Here is a 15,331-nt window from a genome sequence, read left to right as displayed (position 1 = left end):
TGACTTGAGACAGTTTGTTGATTTGCAAGCATTTTGTGCATCCGAAAATGTGTATAAAATTTATCTTCGCGCCGCTGCGAATGATAGGACAAAATTAAATTTGTTCCTTTACATTATTGAAAAAGCCGAATTTATTGTACCGGATGAAGTATTTAAATGGATTGCTGAAAATGAAGTTGGTTTTTTTACTCTTGACATATGTGTACTCCTACAAAAGAAACAATCTCTTGACAGTTATATTGATGCATTTCTAAATATATGTGAAAGAGACAACATTGAAAATTTAAATTATGCTTCTTTGGAGTTTTTAATGACCACCAACTACCTTGATAATTCACTAGTTTATAAATCTTTTATTTATAAATTATTAAGTGATCATCGCTGGCAGAATCTGGGGGATCTCTTCTATCCTGTTGAAAATATCCAGAAAAATTACCGACGGATCGAGCAATGTGTTGACGAATTTATGTGTCGAGCTGCATATTTGGCAAATCACAAAGCACTCACTACATTCTTTGAGGCTCTAACGATAATCAATTACGATTCCTTCACATTTAAACCCTCTGAAAATCAGGAGCACAAAAGAATTTTCACCTGGCTCAAAAAGAACATTGTCAAAGGTGAAGCTAATCCTGAATTACCATTAGGATGGACCGAAGGACCAGATGCAGCAAGATGGCCCTCAATTAAATTAGATGATTATAAGAAAACTTTAGATGTAATTTTTGGTTGTCATAAATAAAATACACAAAAATGGTTGTATATGTAGTTTTATTTACCCCTCAAACATAATACATTAATTTTAAATACAGTAACATTTTAAATTATTCACAACACTCTGACGACATCTTGTGCAGGAATGTATTTTACCATTCGGTCGTGAAGAATAAGACAGTAGGCTGTGGTGTCTGCTGGAATACCTGCGGTCGTTTCAAACCACAACGTAATTGTAACGGGGCCTCTCTTCAAAGCTTCCGTTTGTTTAGAACAGTCGATTACTACTATGGGTGTCTTTTCTTTAAATTCATCCTTATCGAATAATGGCTCGCTAGTTTTGGATAAGAACGATGTTCTTAAATCCTAATAAACTTCCTAAGGAATCCTTTCTTGAAAAATTTATATCAAGGGTACATTTAACTTCCGATTTTAATGTATTATTATTTCCTCTGATTATTAAGTTTGGTGTTGACATTTTAAATTTCTTTATTCTATTTCCGTATTCGTCAGTTTGGTATTGAAAATAATGTTCCATATAGTTTTTGATTTCTTTATTTAAATACGACTCAATGTCTTCTATTTCATAAGAACCCTCGGGAATTTCTATATAATGCTCTTTTTTGTCTGGTGTAAAAAAATAAAATTTGTTATTATTGTTATCGATATTTGGAAAAGAATTCCAAGTAACCAAACTTTCTAATCCTAAAGCATAGTTATAATCTTCCAAGATAATTGGTGGATAGTATCTGCTCGAAAGTACAGAACTGTTTCCATCCAATGAAAATACGTTCGACATCGTAGTACTTGCTTCAACGACACTATCAATTGAACTAAAACGCTCCAACTTCGAACAATTTTATTTGTAACAGTTATATAGAAATCGTAGACATAAATGTCCACAATTAATAGTTTTAAAAGTCTGTAAAGCTTGATGATTATATACTATATTACAGGAACCGTTGCTCTGTAAATATTTGATCAGTTCAAGAGGTGGCCTCAAATCTCCATAACTATCGAAGTATATAGCTTCATTTCGAGTTTTTTTATAAGCTGTCCAATGTGTTCCAGAACCTTCCTTATTGTCTAGATTTAATATACCACACTCATTAAGGTGCACTTTATTTGGAAGCGAATCTTTCATAAAAACTCCTCTGAAGCGAGGAATTTTCAAACGCTTTACATATTTGCAAATGTCGATGTTGGTGAGAGCATGTTTTGGAAGATTTATCGGGAGTTCTTTTGAAATTTTGATGGGGCTAAAAAAAGACCATATCCTCTTTTATATGGTTTCAAATATAATCCACTCCCTGACTTTCCTACAGCTATCGACTCCATTTTCTGATTGTGTCTTTGGTTTTCTTTCAACTGTTCTTTAGCTGATTTAGCATCGTTAACAGCTTTTGCAACGGCTGCTGCACCACCACCTAAAGATCCCAGAGCGCCTAAAGCGGCAAATATTGGTAGTAGAGGTAAAAATCCACCACTTTTCGGTATGGGTATTATACGTCTGTGACGAAGAGGTCTCACTCTCTTTTTTCCTTTTGATGATTTTACTGCTCTCATGGCCACTTTTACAGCATCCTTCATATTCTTAAATTTCTTATTTTTTAAAGCAAGCCTGGCGGATTTTCTTAAAACGTTAAAATTCAAGGCCTTTCCACGTCTAATAGTTTTTCTTTTGATTCGACAACCCATACCAAGTTTTATTTTAGCTTTCATAGCAGCCGCAACACCTAAAGCAGCAGCTTTTTCCCCGAAAGATGCGTCCGAAGAACGTAGTCTAAGTTTTGCTTTATCTAATAGAACTTTATCGGCTTTATGTCGATTTTCCAAATCTTTATGTTCACTGTAAGCTATATCGTGAAATTTGCAAGCTTCGTCTAATTGATTTCGACCTTTATCTCCTCTTGCTAATCGTTTTTCTAATTTAGTTCCTGGTCCACAAAAGTTATAACCCGGAATATGAAGTTCAAACGGTAATTTATTAATAACCGAATTTACGATCCCACGTCCACAATATGTTTTTCTGTAGGTCTCACTACGACGACTGTTCCTTGTTCGCTTCGTAATCTTCATTTATACTCAAACTTTCGTATCAGCTAAAATACTAATGGAATCGTAGAAAAATTTAGTATTTATACCCCTCCACATGTCGGTTTCTTAATTAGATGTCGAAATGCGTTTGATCCCTCAAAACCTTAAATTGCCGATAAGCAATAACGATATCAAAATTAACAGTGAGAATAAAAGACACGGAGATCTTTTACCATCGACAGTAAGATGTATAATTGTCGGACCGTCTAATTGCGGAAAAACTAATGTTATGATAGGTTTAATCGAACATCCAAATGGTTTAAGATTTGAAAATGTCTACGTGTATTCTAAATCTCTTTTCCAACCAAAATATCAATATTTGGAAAATCTTCTAAAACCTATTAAAGGTATAAATTTTTATAGTTTTAACAATTTCGACAATAACAACATACCACCAGCGCACAAAGCTAAAACTAATTCTGTCTTCATTTTTGACGACGTGGCATGTGACAAGCAAAATTTAATGAAAGAATATTTTAGCATGGGACGACACAGAAATATAGATTGTTTTTATTTATGTCAAACATACACATGTATTCCTAAACATCTAATAAGAGACAACGCAAATTTTATTATTTTATTTAAGCAAGATAATTTAAACTTGCGTCATATTTATGATGATCATATCGGTACTGATATCACATTTGATAAATTTAAAGAAATCTGTTCATTTTGCTGGCAAAATAGTTATGAATTTTTAGTAGTCGATAAAGAGAACGAAATTCGTAGTGGTAGGTTTAGAAAAGGATTTGATAATTTCATTGACCCATTTCCATAATTTCAGTCTATAAAAGTATCTTAAACCGTCAACATGCCAGTTCCTGTAAAATATAAATGTCCAAAATGTGGAGGTGAAACAGATACCCCTAACTTACCCTGTATATATTGCTATTATAAAGATCATATAAGAGATCATTACAAAACAAAACATGTGCATCTATACTATTGAAATATGAAAAAAAAAAAAAAACTAGTCTTTTTTTATAGAATGTTTGTGAAATGTTGCATACGTATATAAGCCTTTAATTCAAATAGATTAATTCAGTTTATTTGTATTTTCGAAAGTCTTAGGAGACATGGATTCGAAAATATCAGATGTGCTTGATTTAAAAAAGAAATTGATTAAGAAAAGAAAAGATTTACAAAGAAAATTAGAACTAATTAAAGCAACTCAAAGAAATGAAGAAAAAAAGTATGAACCCCTTACCAAACATTTGGAAACATTAATTGAGAGAAGAAGTGAATCTGCAATAAAAAGTAATCAAGATGTGAAAACAAAAAATGCATCGAACATTGAGCACAGTACACCAACAAAGCGAAAGTTGGAAAATACAATTCTATCTCCTGTTCGTGCCAAAAAAACTATCAATAATACACCAATGCAAGAAGAAATTTTCACACCAAGACAAAAAAGAATTGCTACAAAAGTTACTAACCTTGTGAAAAGAATCGATACAATCAAAAACGAAAAAGAACAAGGAATGAGTCCGATTAGTTCAAAATATGATATTCTGTCACAGGGAGATTTCGAGGAATCAATAAATAAAACAGATGCACAGAACAATGTGTTCGAATACATTCCCGAAAAAGACAATGATAATTACAACTTCGATGAAGTTCTTGAAAAATCTGTTCAATTAAGTAAAAATTATATTAAAAACATCGTTGATACAGATGTTTACAACGAATATTTAAATGATTTTGATGAATTACCGAGAAAATATATTGACGAAATGCATCACGATACAGAAAGTAAATTTGATCACAGAACAGGCGTAAGACATGACACGTTCTCAGAGAAATTTTACATTGGTTCGAAGGAGGTACAATTTGTAGGTCCAGATATAAAAATAGATAATGAGATATTTATAGGGACGCCTGGAATTTATGAACTCATTTTTAAAAAGAAGCCTATTCATTTTACTGTGGAAGACAAAGAAATATACAAAAAAATTCTAGAAAAAACTAATGCATATCGAAGAAATTTCGATGAAAATGATCGAATATTGGGTACAAGTTCTATGAAATACAAAAATATTATAGGACCATTGTTCTCAACTCTCACGAAGTATAAAAAGCCGAAGAAAGGTGGTCAAGTATTGTTTAAAGAAGTAAACGCAAATAAAGTTGATTATGTGTATTGGGAAGATCCAAATGAATTAGTTGAAAGACTGAAGTTGTTAGTCGCTTCCCAGACAGCAGGCCACTCAGGTCACCAAAACGAAATCGTTTCTATAATAGAAGAACTACGCGAAGCTAAAATTATTGCTTAATATGACTCTGGATAAATTCGGACGTCATTTGCTGAAACATACTAAACTTTCAGATTCAGTTGACGATGCTATGATTACTATTTCGAACTATATGTTCTATAATCTAATATTTCACTTCGAATCAGCTAAAACCATCGAAAACACGTACATATTAAAGTCTAAAGAAACTCACTACACGTTTCCTTTAGAAATTGGTTCAATTGCAAAATTAAATATTACTAGCAATGAAATAAATATTTGTGTAAATAACAAAATATTTAATAGAGAAGAAATGGAAGGACTTTCATTACGTAACGGTGACCGTATCTCGTTCAAATATGCCTTCAATAAAACAGAAAATGTACCAGATTTGTTCGCTGAAATGATAATAAAATGCCCTGTGAATTTTGAAGAATCATTAGTTACGTCCGAGAAAGCATATTATAAACACAAGAGCAATAAAAATGAAGCGCAAGAAGGTGTATGAACCAACTCCCATTAAAAGAGATATTGTTGCAGAACTGCACAAACCTGTAAGAATTAATTTTACACGACGTAAGGTGATAATTAAGGGTATTAACGAAACATTACAAGCAGATTTAGTGGAAATGATACCGTATGCTAAGACAAATAGAGGATACAAATATATACTTATTGTTATTGACTGTTTCTCAAAATATGTGTGGGCTGTTCCAGTAAAATCGAAAGATTCTCAACAAATAACGACTGCAATGGAAACAATTTTATCCAAGATCGTATGGTTACCCAAAAATTTACAAACAGATCAAGGAAAAGAATTCTATAATGTAAAGTTTCAAAATCTTATGAAAAAATACAAAATTAATCATTACAGTGTTTACAGTTTAAAAAAGGCCTCAATCGTTGAAAGAGTAAATCGCACATTGAAAAATTTAATGTGGAAAGAATTTAGTTTGCAAGGAAATTATAAATGGTTAGATTTATTGCCAAATGTAGTACATCAATATAATAATTCTTATCATCGTACTATAAAAATGAAACCCTCACAAGTTAACAAAAGTAATGAGAAAGCTATTCTAAAAGCTGCTTATACTCGCATTAAAATAGTTAGCAATAAACAAAAATTTACAGTTGGTGACAACGTAAGAATAAGTAAATATCGTGGAATCTTTGATAAGGGATACACACCCAATTGGTCAAATGAAATTTTCGTAATAAGGAAAATTAATCTCACTAATCCCATCACATATTTTTTGAAAGATGAAAAGGGTGAAAACATTTTAGGTGGCTTCTATGAAATGGAACTACTAAAAGTTAAGCACCCAGGTGTGTATCTCGTTGAAAAAGTTTTAAAAAAGAAAGGCAACCAACTGTATGTCAAGTGGTTAGGATTTAATAGCACCCACAATAGTTGGATTGATAGAAAAACAATTGCATAGTCGCTTCCTTCTCAGTCAGTCGAAATAATTGACAAGATGAAGTTGGTTGTAGTTGACGTACAAGGTTTTACTCTGCAAGAATTCATTGTAAAAGAACTTACGATATACGATGGAATTAACACAATACATGAAACATTCAAATCCACCAAACAATTCAACGAACTCGATGAAAAAACCAAGAAACAAGCCAGATATCTAGAACGTTACCATCACATGTTGAGATTTAATGACGGCTCCAAGGATCAGATATTTGCAAAAGAAATTTTGCTCAAATACATCAAGGAACATGGAGTGAAGGTCTTATATGTAAAAGGAAAATGTAAAGAAAATTATCTCATGGAAACGCTAGGAAAAGACTGCCCCAAAGTTGTGAACCTCGAAACAATTGAAGACTGTGTGAAATTGCCTAAAGAAATCCCATCATGTGATAATCATATATCTAACAATAAAAAATGTTACTGTTCTTTAAATAATGCTAAGTGTCTATACAATTGGTTGTATGAAATATTTCCTCAATAAATGACGTAATATTAAATTGTGTTTCATTTAAACGCAAAACAAAACTGTAGAACTGCATATAAAAAAAACTGTCAGGTGTGGGATTCGAACCCACGCTCTCTTTCGAGAATCAGAGCTTAAATCTGACGCCTTAAACCGCTCGGCCAACCTGACTACGGACATAGAGTCAGATAGATCGAGCACAAGGCGATGACAAAGCAAGGTCAACGCCGAGGTCAGTCACGTTCATACACAAACAGTCAATTGTCGACCAAAAAGATCAATGACCGCTCGATCAAAAGTTGTGGGGCTCCTAGCTCGGGTTGACCTCATTTGACCTGAGCCAGCAGCCCCACTATATAACTACTTTTGAACTATATTTCAACGTTTTTTGATGGTTCTGAGCCACCAAACACACTTAAAGCATGCAGAATCGACTCAGAATAGGAAAAGGAGACGTTTAGGTCAATTTTATGCATTCTGGCGTTCGTAGATACAAGAAAACTGTTAAAATTCTTCAGAAACGTCACTTTTGAAGTGTTTTCTTGTACTTTTAAGCCACTCAGATACCCTACGGGCTCGGAAAGTGCAACGAAACCATCAAATTTTAGCTAGAAACTGTATTTTTGTCGATTTTTATTGAATTTGAACTATATTTCAACGTTTTTTGATGGTTCTGAGCCACCAAACACACTTAAAGCATGCAGAATCGACTCAGAATAGGAAAAGGAGACGTTTAGGTCAATTTTATGCATTCTGGCGTTCGTAGATACAAGAAAACTGTTAAAATTCTTCAGAAACGTCACTTTTGAAGTGTTTTCTTGTACTTTTAAGCCACTCAGATACCCTACGGGCTCGGAAAGTGCAACGAAACCATCAAATTTTAGCTAGAAACTGTATTTTTGTCGATTTTTATTGAATTTGAACTATATTTCAACGTTTTTTGATGGTTCTGAGCCACCAAACACACTTAAAGCATGCAGAATCGACTCAGAATAGGAAAAGGAGACGTTTAGGTCAATTTTATGCATTCTGGCGTTCGTAGATACAAGAAAACTGTTAAAATTCTTCAGAAACGTCACTTTTGAAGTGTTTTCTTGTACTTTTAAGCCACTCAGATACCCTACGGGCTCGGAAAGTGCAACGAAACCATCAAATTTTAGCTAGAAACTGTATTTTTGTCGATTTTTATTGAATTTGAACTATATTTCAACGTTTTTTGATGGTTCTGAGCCACCAAACACACTTAAAGCATGCAGAATCGACTCAGAATAGGAAAAGGAGACGTTTAGGTCAATTTTATGCATTCTGGCGTTCGTAGATACAAGAAAACTGTTAAAATTCTTCAGAAACGTCACTTTTGAAGTGTTTTCTTGTACTTTTAAGCCACTCAGATACCCTACGGGCTCGGAAAGTGCAACGAAACCATCAAATTTTAGCTAGAAACTGTATTTTTGTCGATTTTTATTGAATTTGAACTATATTTCAACGTTTTTTGATGGTTCTGAGCCACCAAACACACTTAAAGCATGCAGAATCGACTCAGAATAGGAAAAGGAGACGTTTAGGTCAATTTTATGCATTCTGGCGTTCGTAGATACAAGAAAACTGTTAAAATTCTTCAGAAACGTCACTTTTGAAGTGTTTTCTTGTACTTTTAAGCCACTCAGATACCCTACGGGCTCGGAAAGTGCAACGAAACCATCAAATTTTAGCTAGAAACTGTATTTTTGTCGATTTTTTTTGAATTTGAACTATATTTCAACGTTTTTTGATGGTTCTGAGCCACCAAACACACTTAAAGCATGCAGAATCGACTCAGAATAGGAAAAGGAGACGTTTAGGTCAATTTTATGCGTTCTGGCGTTCGTAGATACAAGAAAACTGTTAAAATTCTTCAGAAACGTCACTTTTGAAGTGTTTTCTTGTAATTTTAAGCCACTCAGATACCCTACGGGCTCGGAAAGTGCAACGAAACCATCTAATTTTAGCTAGAAACTGTATTTTTGTCGATTTTTATTGAATTTGAACTATATTTCAACGTTTTTTGATGGTTCTGAGCCACCAAACACACTTAAAGCATGCAGAATCGACTCAGAATAGGAAAAGGAGACGTTTAGGTCAATTTTATGCATTCTGGCGTTCGTAGATACAAGAAAACTGTTAAAATTCTTCAGAAACGTCACTTTTGAAGTGTTTTCTTGTACTTTTAAGCCACTCAGATACCCTACGGGCTCGGAAAGTGCAACGAAACCATCAAATTTTAGCTAGAAACTGTATTTTTGTCGATTTTTATTGAATTTGAACTATATTTCAACGTTTTTTGATGGTTCTGAGCCACCAAACACACTTAAAGCATGCAGAATCGACTCAGAATAGGAAAAGGAGACGTTTAGGTCAATTTTATGCATTCTGGCGTTCGTAGATACAAGAAAACTGTTAAAATTCTTCAGAAACGTCACTTTTGAAGTGTTTTCTTGTACTTTTAAGCCACTCAGATACCCAAGGGGCTCGGAAAGTGCAACGAAACCATCAAATTTTAGCTAGAAACTGTATTTTTGTCGATTTTTATTGAATTTGAACTATATTTCAACGTTTTTTGATGGTTCTGAGCCACCAAACACACTTAAAGCATGCAGAATCGACTCAGAATAGGAAAAGGAGACGTTTAGGTCAATTTTATGCATTCTGGCGTTCGTAGATACAAGAAAACTGTTAAAATTCTTCAGAAACGTCACTTTTGAAGTGTTTTCTTGTACTTTTAAGCCACTCAGATACCCTACGGGCTCGGAAAGTGCAACGAAACCATCAAATTTTAGCTAGAAACTGTATTTTTGTCGATTTTTATTGAATTTGAACTATATTTCAACGTTTTTTGATGGTTCTGAGCCACCAAACACACTTAAAGCATGCAGAATCGACTCAGAATAGGAAAAGGAGACGTTTAGGTCAATTTTATGCATTCTGGCGTTCGTAGATACAAGAAAACTGTTAAAATTCTTCAGAAACGTCACTTTTGAAGTGTTTTCTTGTACTTTTAAGCCACTCAGATATCCTACGGGCTCGGAAAGTGCAACGAAACCATCAAATTTTAGCTAGAAACTGTATTTTTGTCGATTTTTATTGAATTTGAACAATATTTCAACGTTTTTTGATGGTTCTGAGCCACCAAACACACTTAAAGCATGCAGAAACGACTCAGAATAGGAAAAGGAGACGTTTAGGTCAATTTTATGCATTCTGGCGTTCGTAGATACAAGAAAACTGTTAAAATTCTTCAGAAACGTCACTTTTGAAGTGTTTTCTTGTACTTTTAAGCCACTCAGATACCCTACGGGCTCGGAAAGTGCAACGAAACCATCAAATTTTAGCTAGAAACTGTATTTTTGTCGATTTTTATTGAATTTGAACTATATTTCAACGTTTTTTGATGGTTCTGAGCCACCAAACACATTTAAAGCATGCAGAATCGACTCAGAATAGGAAAAGGAGACGTTTAGGTCAATTTTATGCATTCTGGCGTTCGTAGATACAAAAAAACTGTTAAAATTCTTCAGAAACGTCACTTTTGAAGTGTTTTCTTGTACTTTTAAGCCACTCAGATACCCTACGGGATCGGAAAGTGCAACGAAACCATCAAATTTTAGCTAGAAACTGTATTTTTGTCGATTTTTATTGAATTTGAACTATATTTCAACGTTTTTTGATGGTTCTGAGCCACCAAACACACTTAAAGCATGCAGAATCGACTCAGAATAGGAAAAGGAGACGTTTAGGTCAAATTTATGCATTCTGGCGTTCGTAGATACAAGAAAACTGTTAAAATTTTTCAGAAACGTCACTTTTGAAGTGTTTTCTTGTACTTTTAAGCCACTCAGATACCCTACGGGCTCGGAAAGTGCAACGAAACCATCAAATTTTAGCTAGAAACTGTATTTTTGTCGATTTTTATTGAATTTGAACTATATTTCAACGTTTTTTGATGGTTCTGAGCCACCAAACACACTTAAAGCATGCAGAATCGACTCAGAATAGGAAAAGGAGACGTTTAGGTCAATTTTATGCATTCTGGCGTTCGTAGATACAAGAAAACTGTTAAAATTCTTCAGAAACGTCACTTTTGAAGTGTTTTCTTGTACTTTTAAGCCACTCAGATACCCTACGGGCTCGGAAAGTGCAACGAAACCATCAAATTTTAGCTAGAAACTGTATTTTTGTCGATTTTTATTGAATTTGAACTATATTTCAACGTTTTTTGATGGTTCTGAGCCACCAAACACACTTAAAGCATGCAGAATCGACTCAGAATAGGAAAAGGAGACGTTTAGGTCAATTTTATGCATTCTGGCGTTCGTAGATACAAGAAAACTGTTAAAATTCTTCAGAAACGTCACTTTTGAAGTGTTTTCTTGTACTTTTAAGCCACTCAGATACCCTACGGGCTCGGAAAGTGCAACGAAACCATCAAATTTTAGTTAGAAACTGTATTTTTGTCGATTTTTATTGAATTTGAACTATATTTCAACGTTTTTTGATGGTTCTGAGCCACCAAACACACTTAAAGCATGCAGAATCGACTCAGAATAGGAAAAGGAGACGTTTAGGTCAATTTTATGCATTCTGGCGTTCGTAGATACAAGAAAACTGTTAAAATTCTTCAGAAACGTCACTTTTGAAGTGTTTTCTTGTACTTTTAAGCCACTCAGATACCCTACGGGCTCGGAAAGTGCAACGAAACCATCAAATTTTAGCTAGAAACTGTATTTTTGTCGATTTTATTGAATTTGAACTATATTTCAACGTTTTTTGATGGTTCTGAGCCACCAAACACACTTAAAGCATGCAGAATCGACTCAGAATAGGAAAAGGAGACGTTTAGGTCAATTTTATGCATTCTGGCGTTCGTAGATACAAGAAAACTGTTAAAATTCTTCAGAAACGTCACTTTTGAAGTGTTTTCTTGTACTTTTAAGCCACTCAGATACCCTACGGGCTCGGAAAGTGCAACGAAACCATCAAATTTTAGCTAGAAACTGTATTTTTGTCGATTTTTATTGAATTTGAACTATATTTCAACGTTTTTTGATGGTTCTGAGCCACCAAACACACTTAAAGCATGCAGAATCGACTCAGAATAGGAAAAGGAGACGTTTAGGTCAATTTTATGCATTCTGGCGTTCGTAGATACAAGAAAACTGTTAAAATTCTTCAGAAACGTCACTTTTGAAGTGTTTTCTTGTACTTTTAAGCCACTCAGATACCCTACGGGCTCGGAAAGTGCAACGAAACCATCAAATTTTAGCTAGAAACTGTATTTTTGTCGATTTTTATTGAATTTGAACTATATTTCAACGTTTTTTGATGGTTCTGAGCCACCAAACACACTTAAAGCATGCAGAATCGACTCAGAATAGGAAAAGGAGACGTTTAGGTCAATTTTATGCATTCTGGTGTTCGTAGATACAAGAAAACTGTTAAAATTCTTCAGAAACGTCACTTTTGAAGTGTTTTCTTGTACTTTTAAGCCACTCAGATACCCTACGGGCTCGGAAAGTGCAACGAAACCATCAAATTTTAGCTAGAAACTGTATTTTTGTCGATTTTTATTGAATTTGAACTATATTTCAACGTTTTGTGATGGTTCTGAGCCACCAAACACACTTAAAGCATGCAGAATCGACTCAGAATAGGAAAAGGAGACGTTTAGGTCAATTTTATGCATTCTGGCGTTCGTAGATACAAGAAAACTGTTAAAATTCTTCAGAAACGTCACTTTTGAAGTGTTTTCTTGTACTTTTAAGCCACTCAGATACCCTACGGGCTCGGAAAGTGCAACGAAACCATCAAATTTTAGCTAGAAACTGTATTTTTGTCGATTTTTATTGAATTTGAACTATATTTCAACGTTTTTTGATGGTTCTGAGCCACCAAACACACTTAAAGCATGCAGAATCGACTCAGAATAGGAAAAGGAGACGTTTAGGTCAATTTTATGCATTCTGGCGTTCGTAGATACAAGAAAACTGTTAAAATTCTTCAGAAACGTCACTTTTGAAGTGTTTTCTTGTACTTTTAAGCCACTCAGATACCCTACGGGCTCGGAAAGTGCAACGAAACCATCAAATTTTAGCTAGAAACTGTATTTTTGTCGATTTTTATTGAATTTGAACTATATTTCAACGTTTTTTGATGGTTCTGAGCCACCAAACACACTTAAAGCATGCAGAATCGACTCAGAATAGGAAAAGGAGACGTTTAGGTCAATTTTATGCATTCTGGCGTTCGTAGATACAAGAAAACTGTTAAAATTCTTCAGAAACGTCACTTTTGAAGTGTTTTCTTGTACTTTTAAGCCACTCAGATACCCTACGGGCTCGGAAAGTGCTACGAAACCATCAAATTTTAGCTAGAAACTGTATTTTTGTCGATTTTTATTGAATTTGAACTATATTTCAACGTTTTTTGATGGTTCTGAGCCACCAAACACACTTAAAGCATGCAGAATCGACTCAGAATAGGAAAAGGAGACGTTTAGGTCAATTTTATGCATTCTGGCGTTCGTAGATACAAGAAAACTGTTAAAATTCTCCAGAAACGTCACTTTTGAAGTGTTTTCTTGTACTTTTAAGCCACTCAGATACCCTACGGGCTCGGAAAGTGCAACGAAACCATCAAATTTTAGCTAGAAACTGTATTTTTGTCGATTTTTATTGAATTTGAACTATATTTCAACGTTTTTTGATGGTTCTCAGCCACCAAACACATTTAAAGCATGCAGAATCGACTCAGAATAGGAAAAGGAGACGTTTAGGTCAATTTTATGCATTCTGGCGTTCGTAGATACAAGAAAACTGTTAAAATTCTTCAGAAACGTCACTTTTGAAGTGTTTTCTTGTACTTTTAAGCCACTCAGATACCCTACGGGCTCGGAAAGTGCAACGAAACCATCAAATTTTAGCTAGAAACTGTATTTTTGTCGATTTTTATTGAATTTGAACTATATTTCAATGTTTTTTGATGGTTCTGAGCCACCAAACACACTTAAAGCATGCAGAATCGACTCAGAATAGGAAAAGGAGACGTTTAGGTCAATTTTATGCATTCTGGCGTTCGTAGATACAAGAAAACTGTTAAAATTCTTCAGAAACGTCACTTTTGAAGTGTTTTCTTGTACTTTTAAGCCACTCAGATACCCTACGGGCTCGGAAAGTGCAACGAAACCATCAAATTTTAGCTAGAAACTGTATTTTTGTCGATTTTTATTGAATTTGAACTATATTTCAACGTTTTTTGATGGTTCTGAGCCACCAAACACACTTAAAGCATGCAGAATCGACTCAGAATAGGAAAAGGAGACGTTTAGGTCAATTTTATGCATTCTGGCGTTCGTAGATACAAGAAAACTGTTAAAATTCTTCAGAAACGTCACTTTTGAAGTGTTTTCTTGTACTTTTAAGCCACTCAGATACCCTACGGGCTCGGAAAGTGCAACGAAACCATCAAATTTTAGCTAGAAACTGTATTTTTGTCGATTTTTATTGAATTTGAACTATATTTCAACGTTTTTTGATGGTTCTGAGCCACCAAACACACCTAAAGCATGCAGAATCGACTCAGAATAGGAAAAGGAGACGTTTAGGTCAATTTTATGCATTCTGGCGTTCGTAGATACAAGAAAACTGTTAAAATTCTTCAGAAACGTCACTTTTGAAGTGTTTTCTTGTACTTTTAAGCCACTCAGATACCCTACGGGCTCGGAAAGTGCAACGAAACCATCAAATTTTAGCTAGAAACTGTATTTTTGTCGATTTTTATTGAATTTGAACTATATTTCAACGTTTTTTGATGGTTCTGAGCCACCAAACACACTTAAAGCATGCAGAATCGACTCAGAATAGGAAAAGGAGACGTTTAGGTCAATTTTATGCATTCTGGCGTTCGTAGATACAAGAAAACTGTTAAAATTCTTCAGAAACGTCACTTTTGAAGTGTTTTCTTGTACTTTTAAGGCACTCAGATACCCTACGGGCTCGGAAAGTGCAACGAAACCATCAAATTTTAGCTAGAAACTGTATTTTTGTCGATTTTTATTGAATTTGAACTATATTTCAACGTTTTTTGATGGTTCTGAGCCACCAAACACACTTAAAGCATGCAGAATCGACTCAGAATAGGAAAAGGAGACGTTTAGGTCAATTTTATGCATTCTAGGCGTTCGTAGATACAAGAAAACTGTTAAAATTCTTCAGAAACGTCACTTTTGAAGTGTTTTCTTGTACTTTTAAGCCACTCAGATACCCTACGGGCTCGGAAAGTGCAACGAAACCATCAAATTTTAGCTAGAAACTGTAT

At 34.3% G+C, this 15,331-nt stretch overlaps 1 non-coding gene across 1 annotated transcript; it reads right to left on the bottom strand.

The window, feature by feature from the left end:
- Positions 1 to 7,069: 7,069 nt before the first annotated feature.
- On the bottom strand, positions 7,070 to 7,153 carry Trnal-uaa (transfer RNA leucine (anticodon UAA)). Its single transcript has one exon. It is a non-coding gene; the product is annotated as a tRNA-Leu (tRNA).
- Between the last annotated feature and the right edge of the window lie 8,178 nt (positions 7,154 to 15,331).

The sequence above is a fragment of the Zophobas morio genome, unplaced genomic scaffold, assembly GCF_036711695.1.
Source record: "Zophobas morio isolate AGI-343-1 ecotype UQ-CSIRO unplaced genomic scaffold, CSIRO_AGI_Zmor_V1 ptg000684l, whole genome shotgun sequence".
Lineage (NCBI taxonomy): Eukaryota > Metazoa > Arthropoda > Insecta > Coleoptera > Tenebrionidae > Zophobas > Zophobas morio.
Note: the sequence above shows the minus strand (reverse complement) of the source record. Positions and strands in the feature narration are given on the sequence as shown.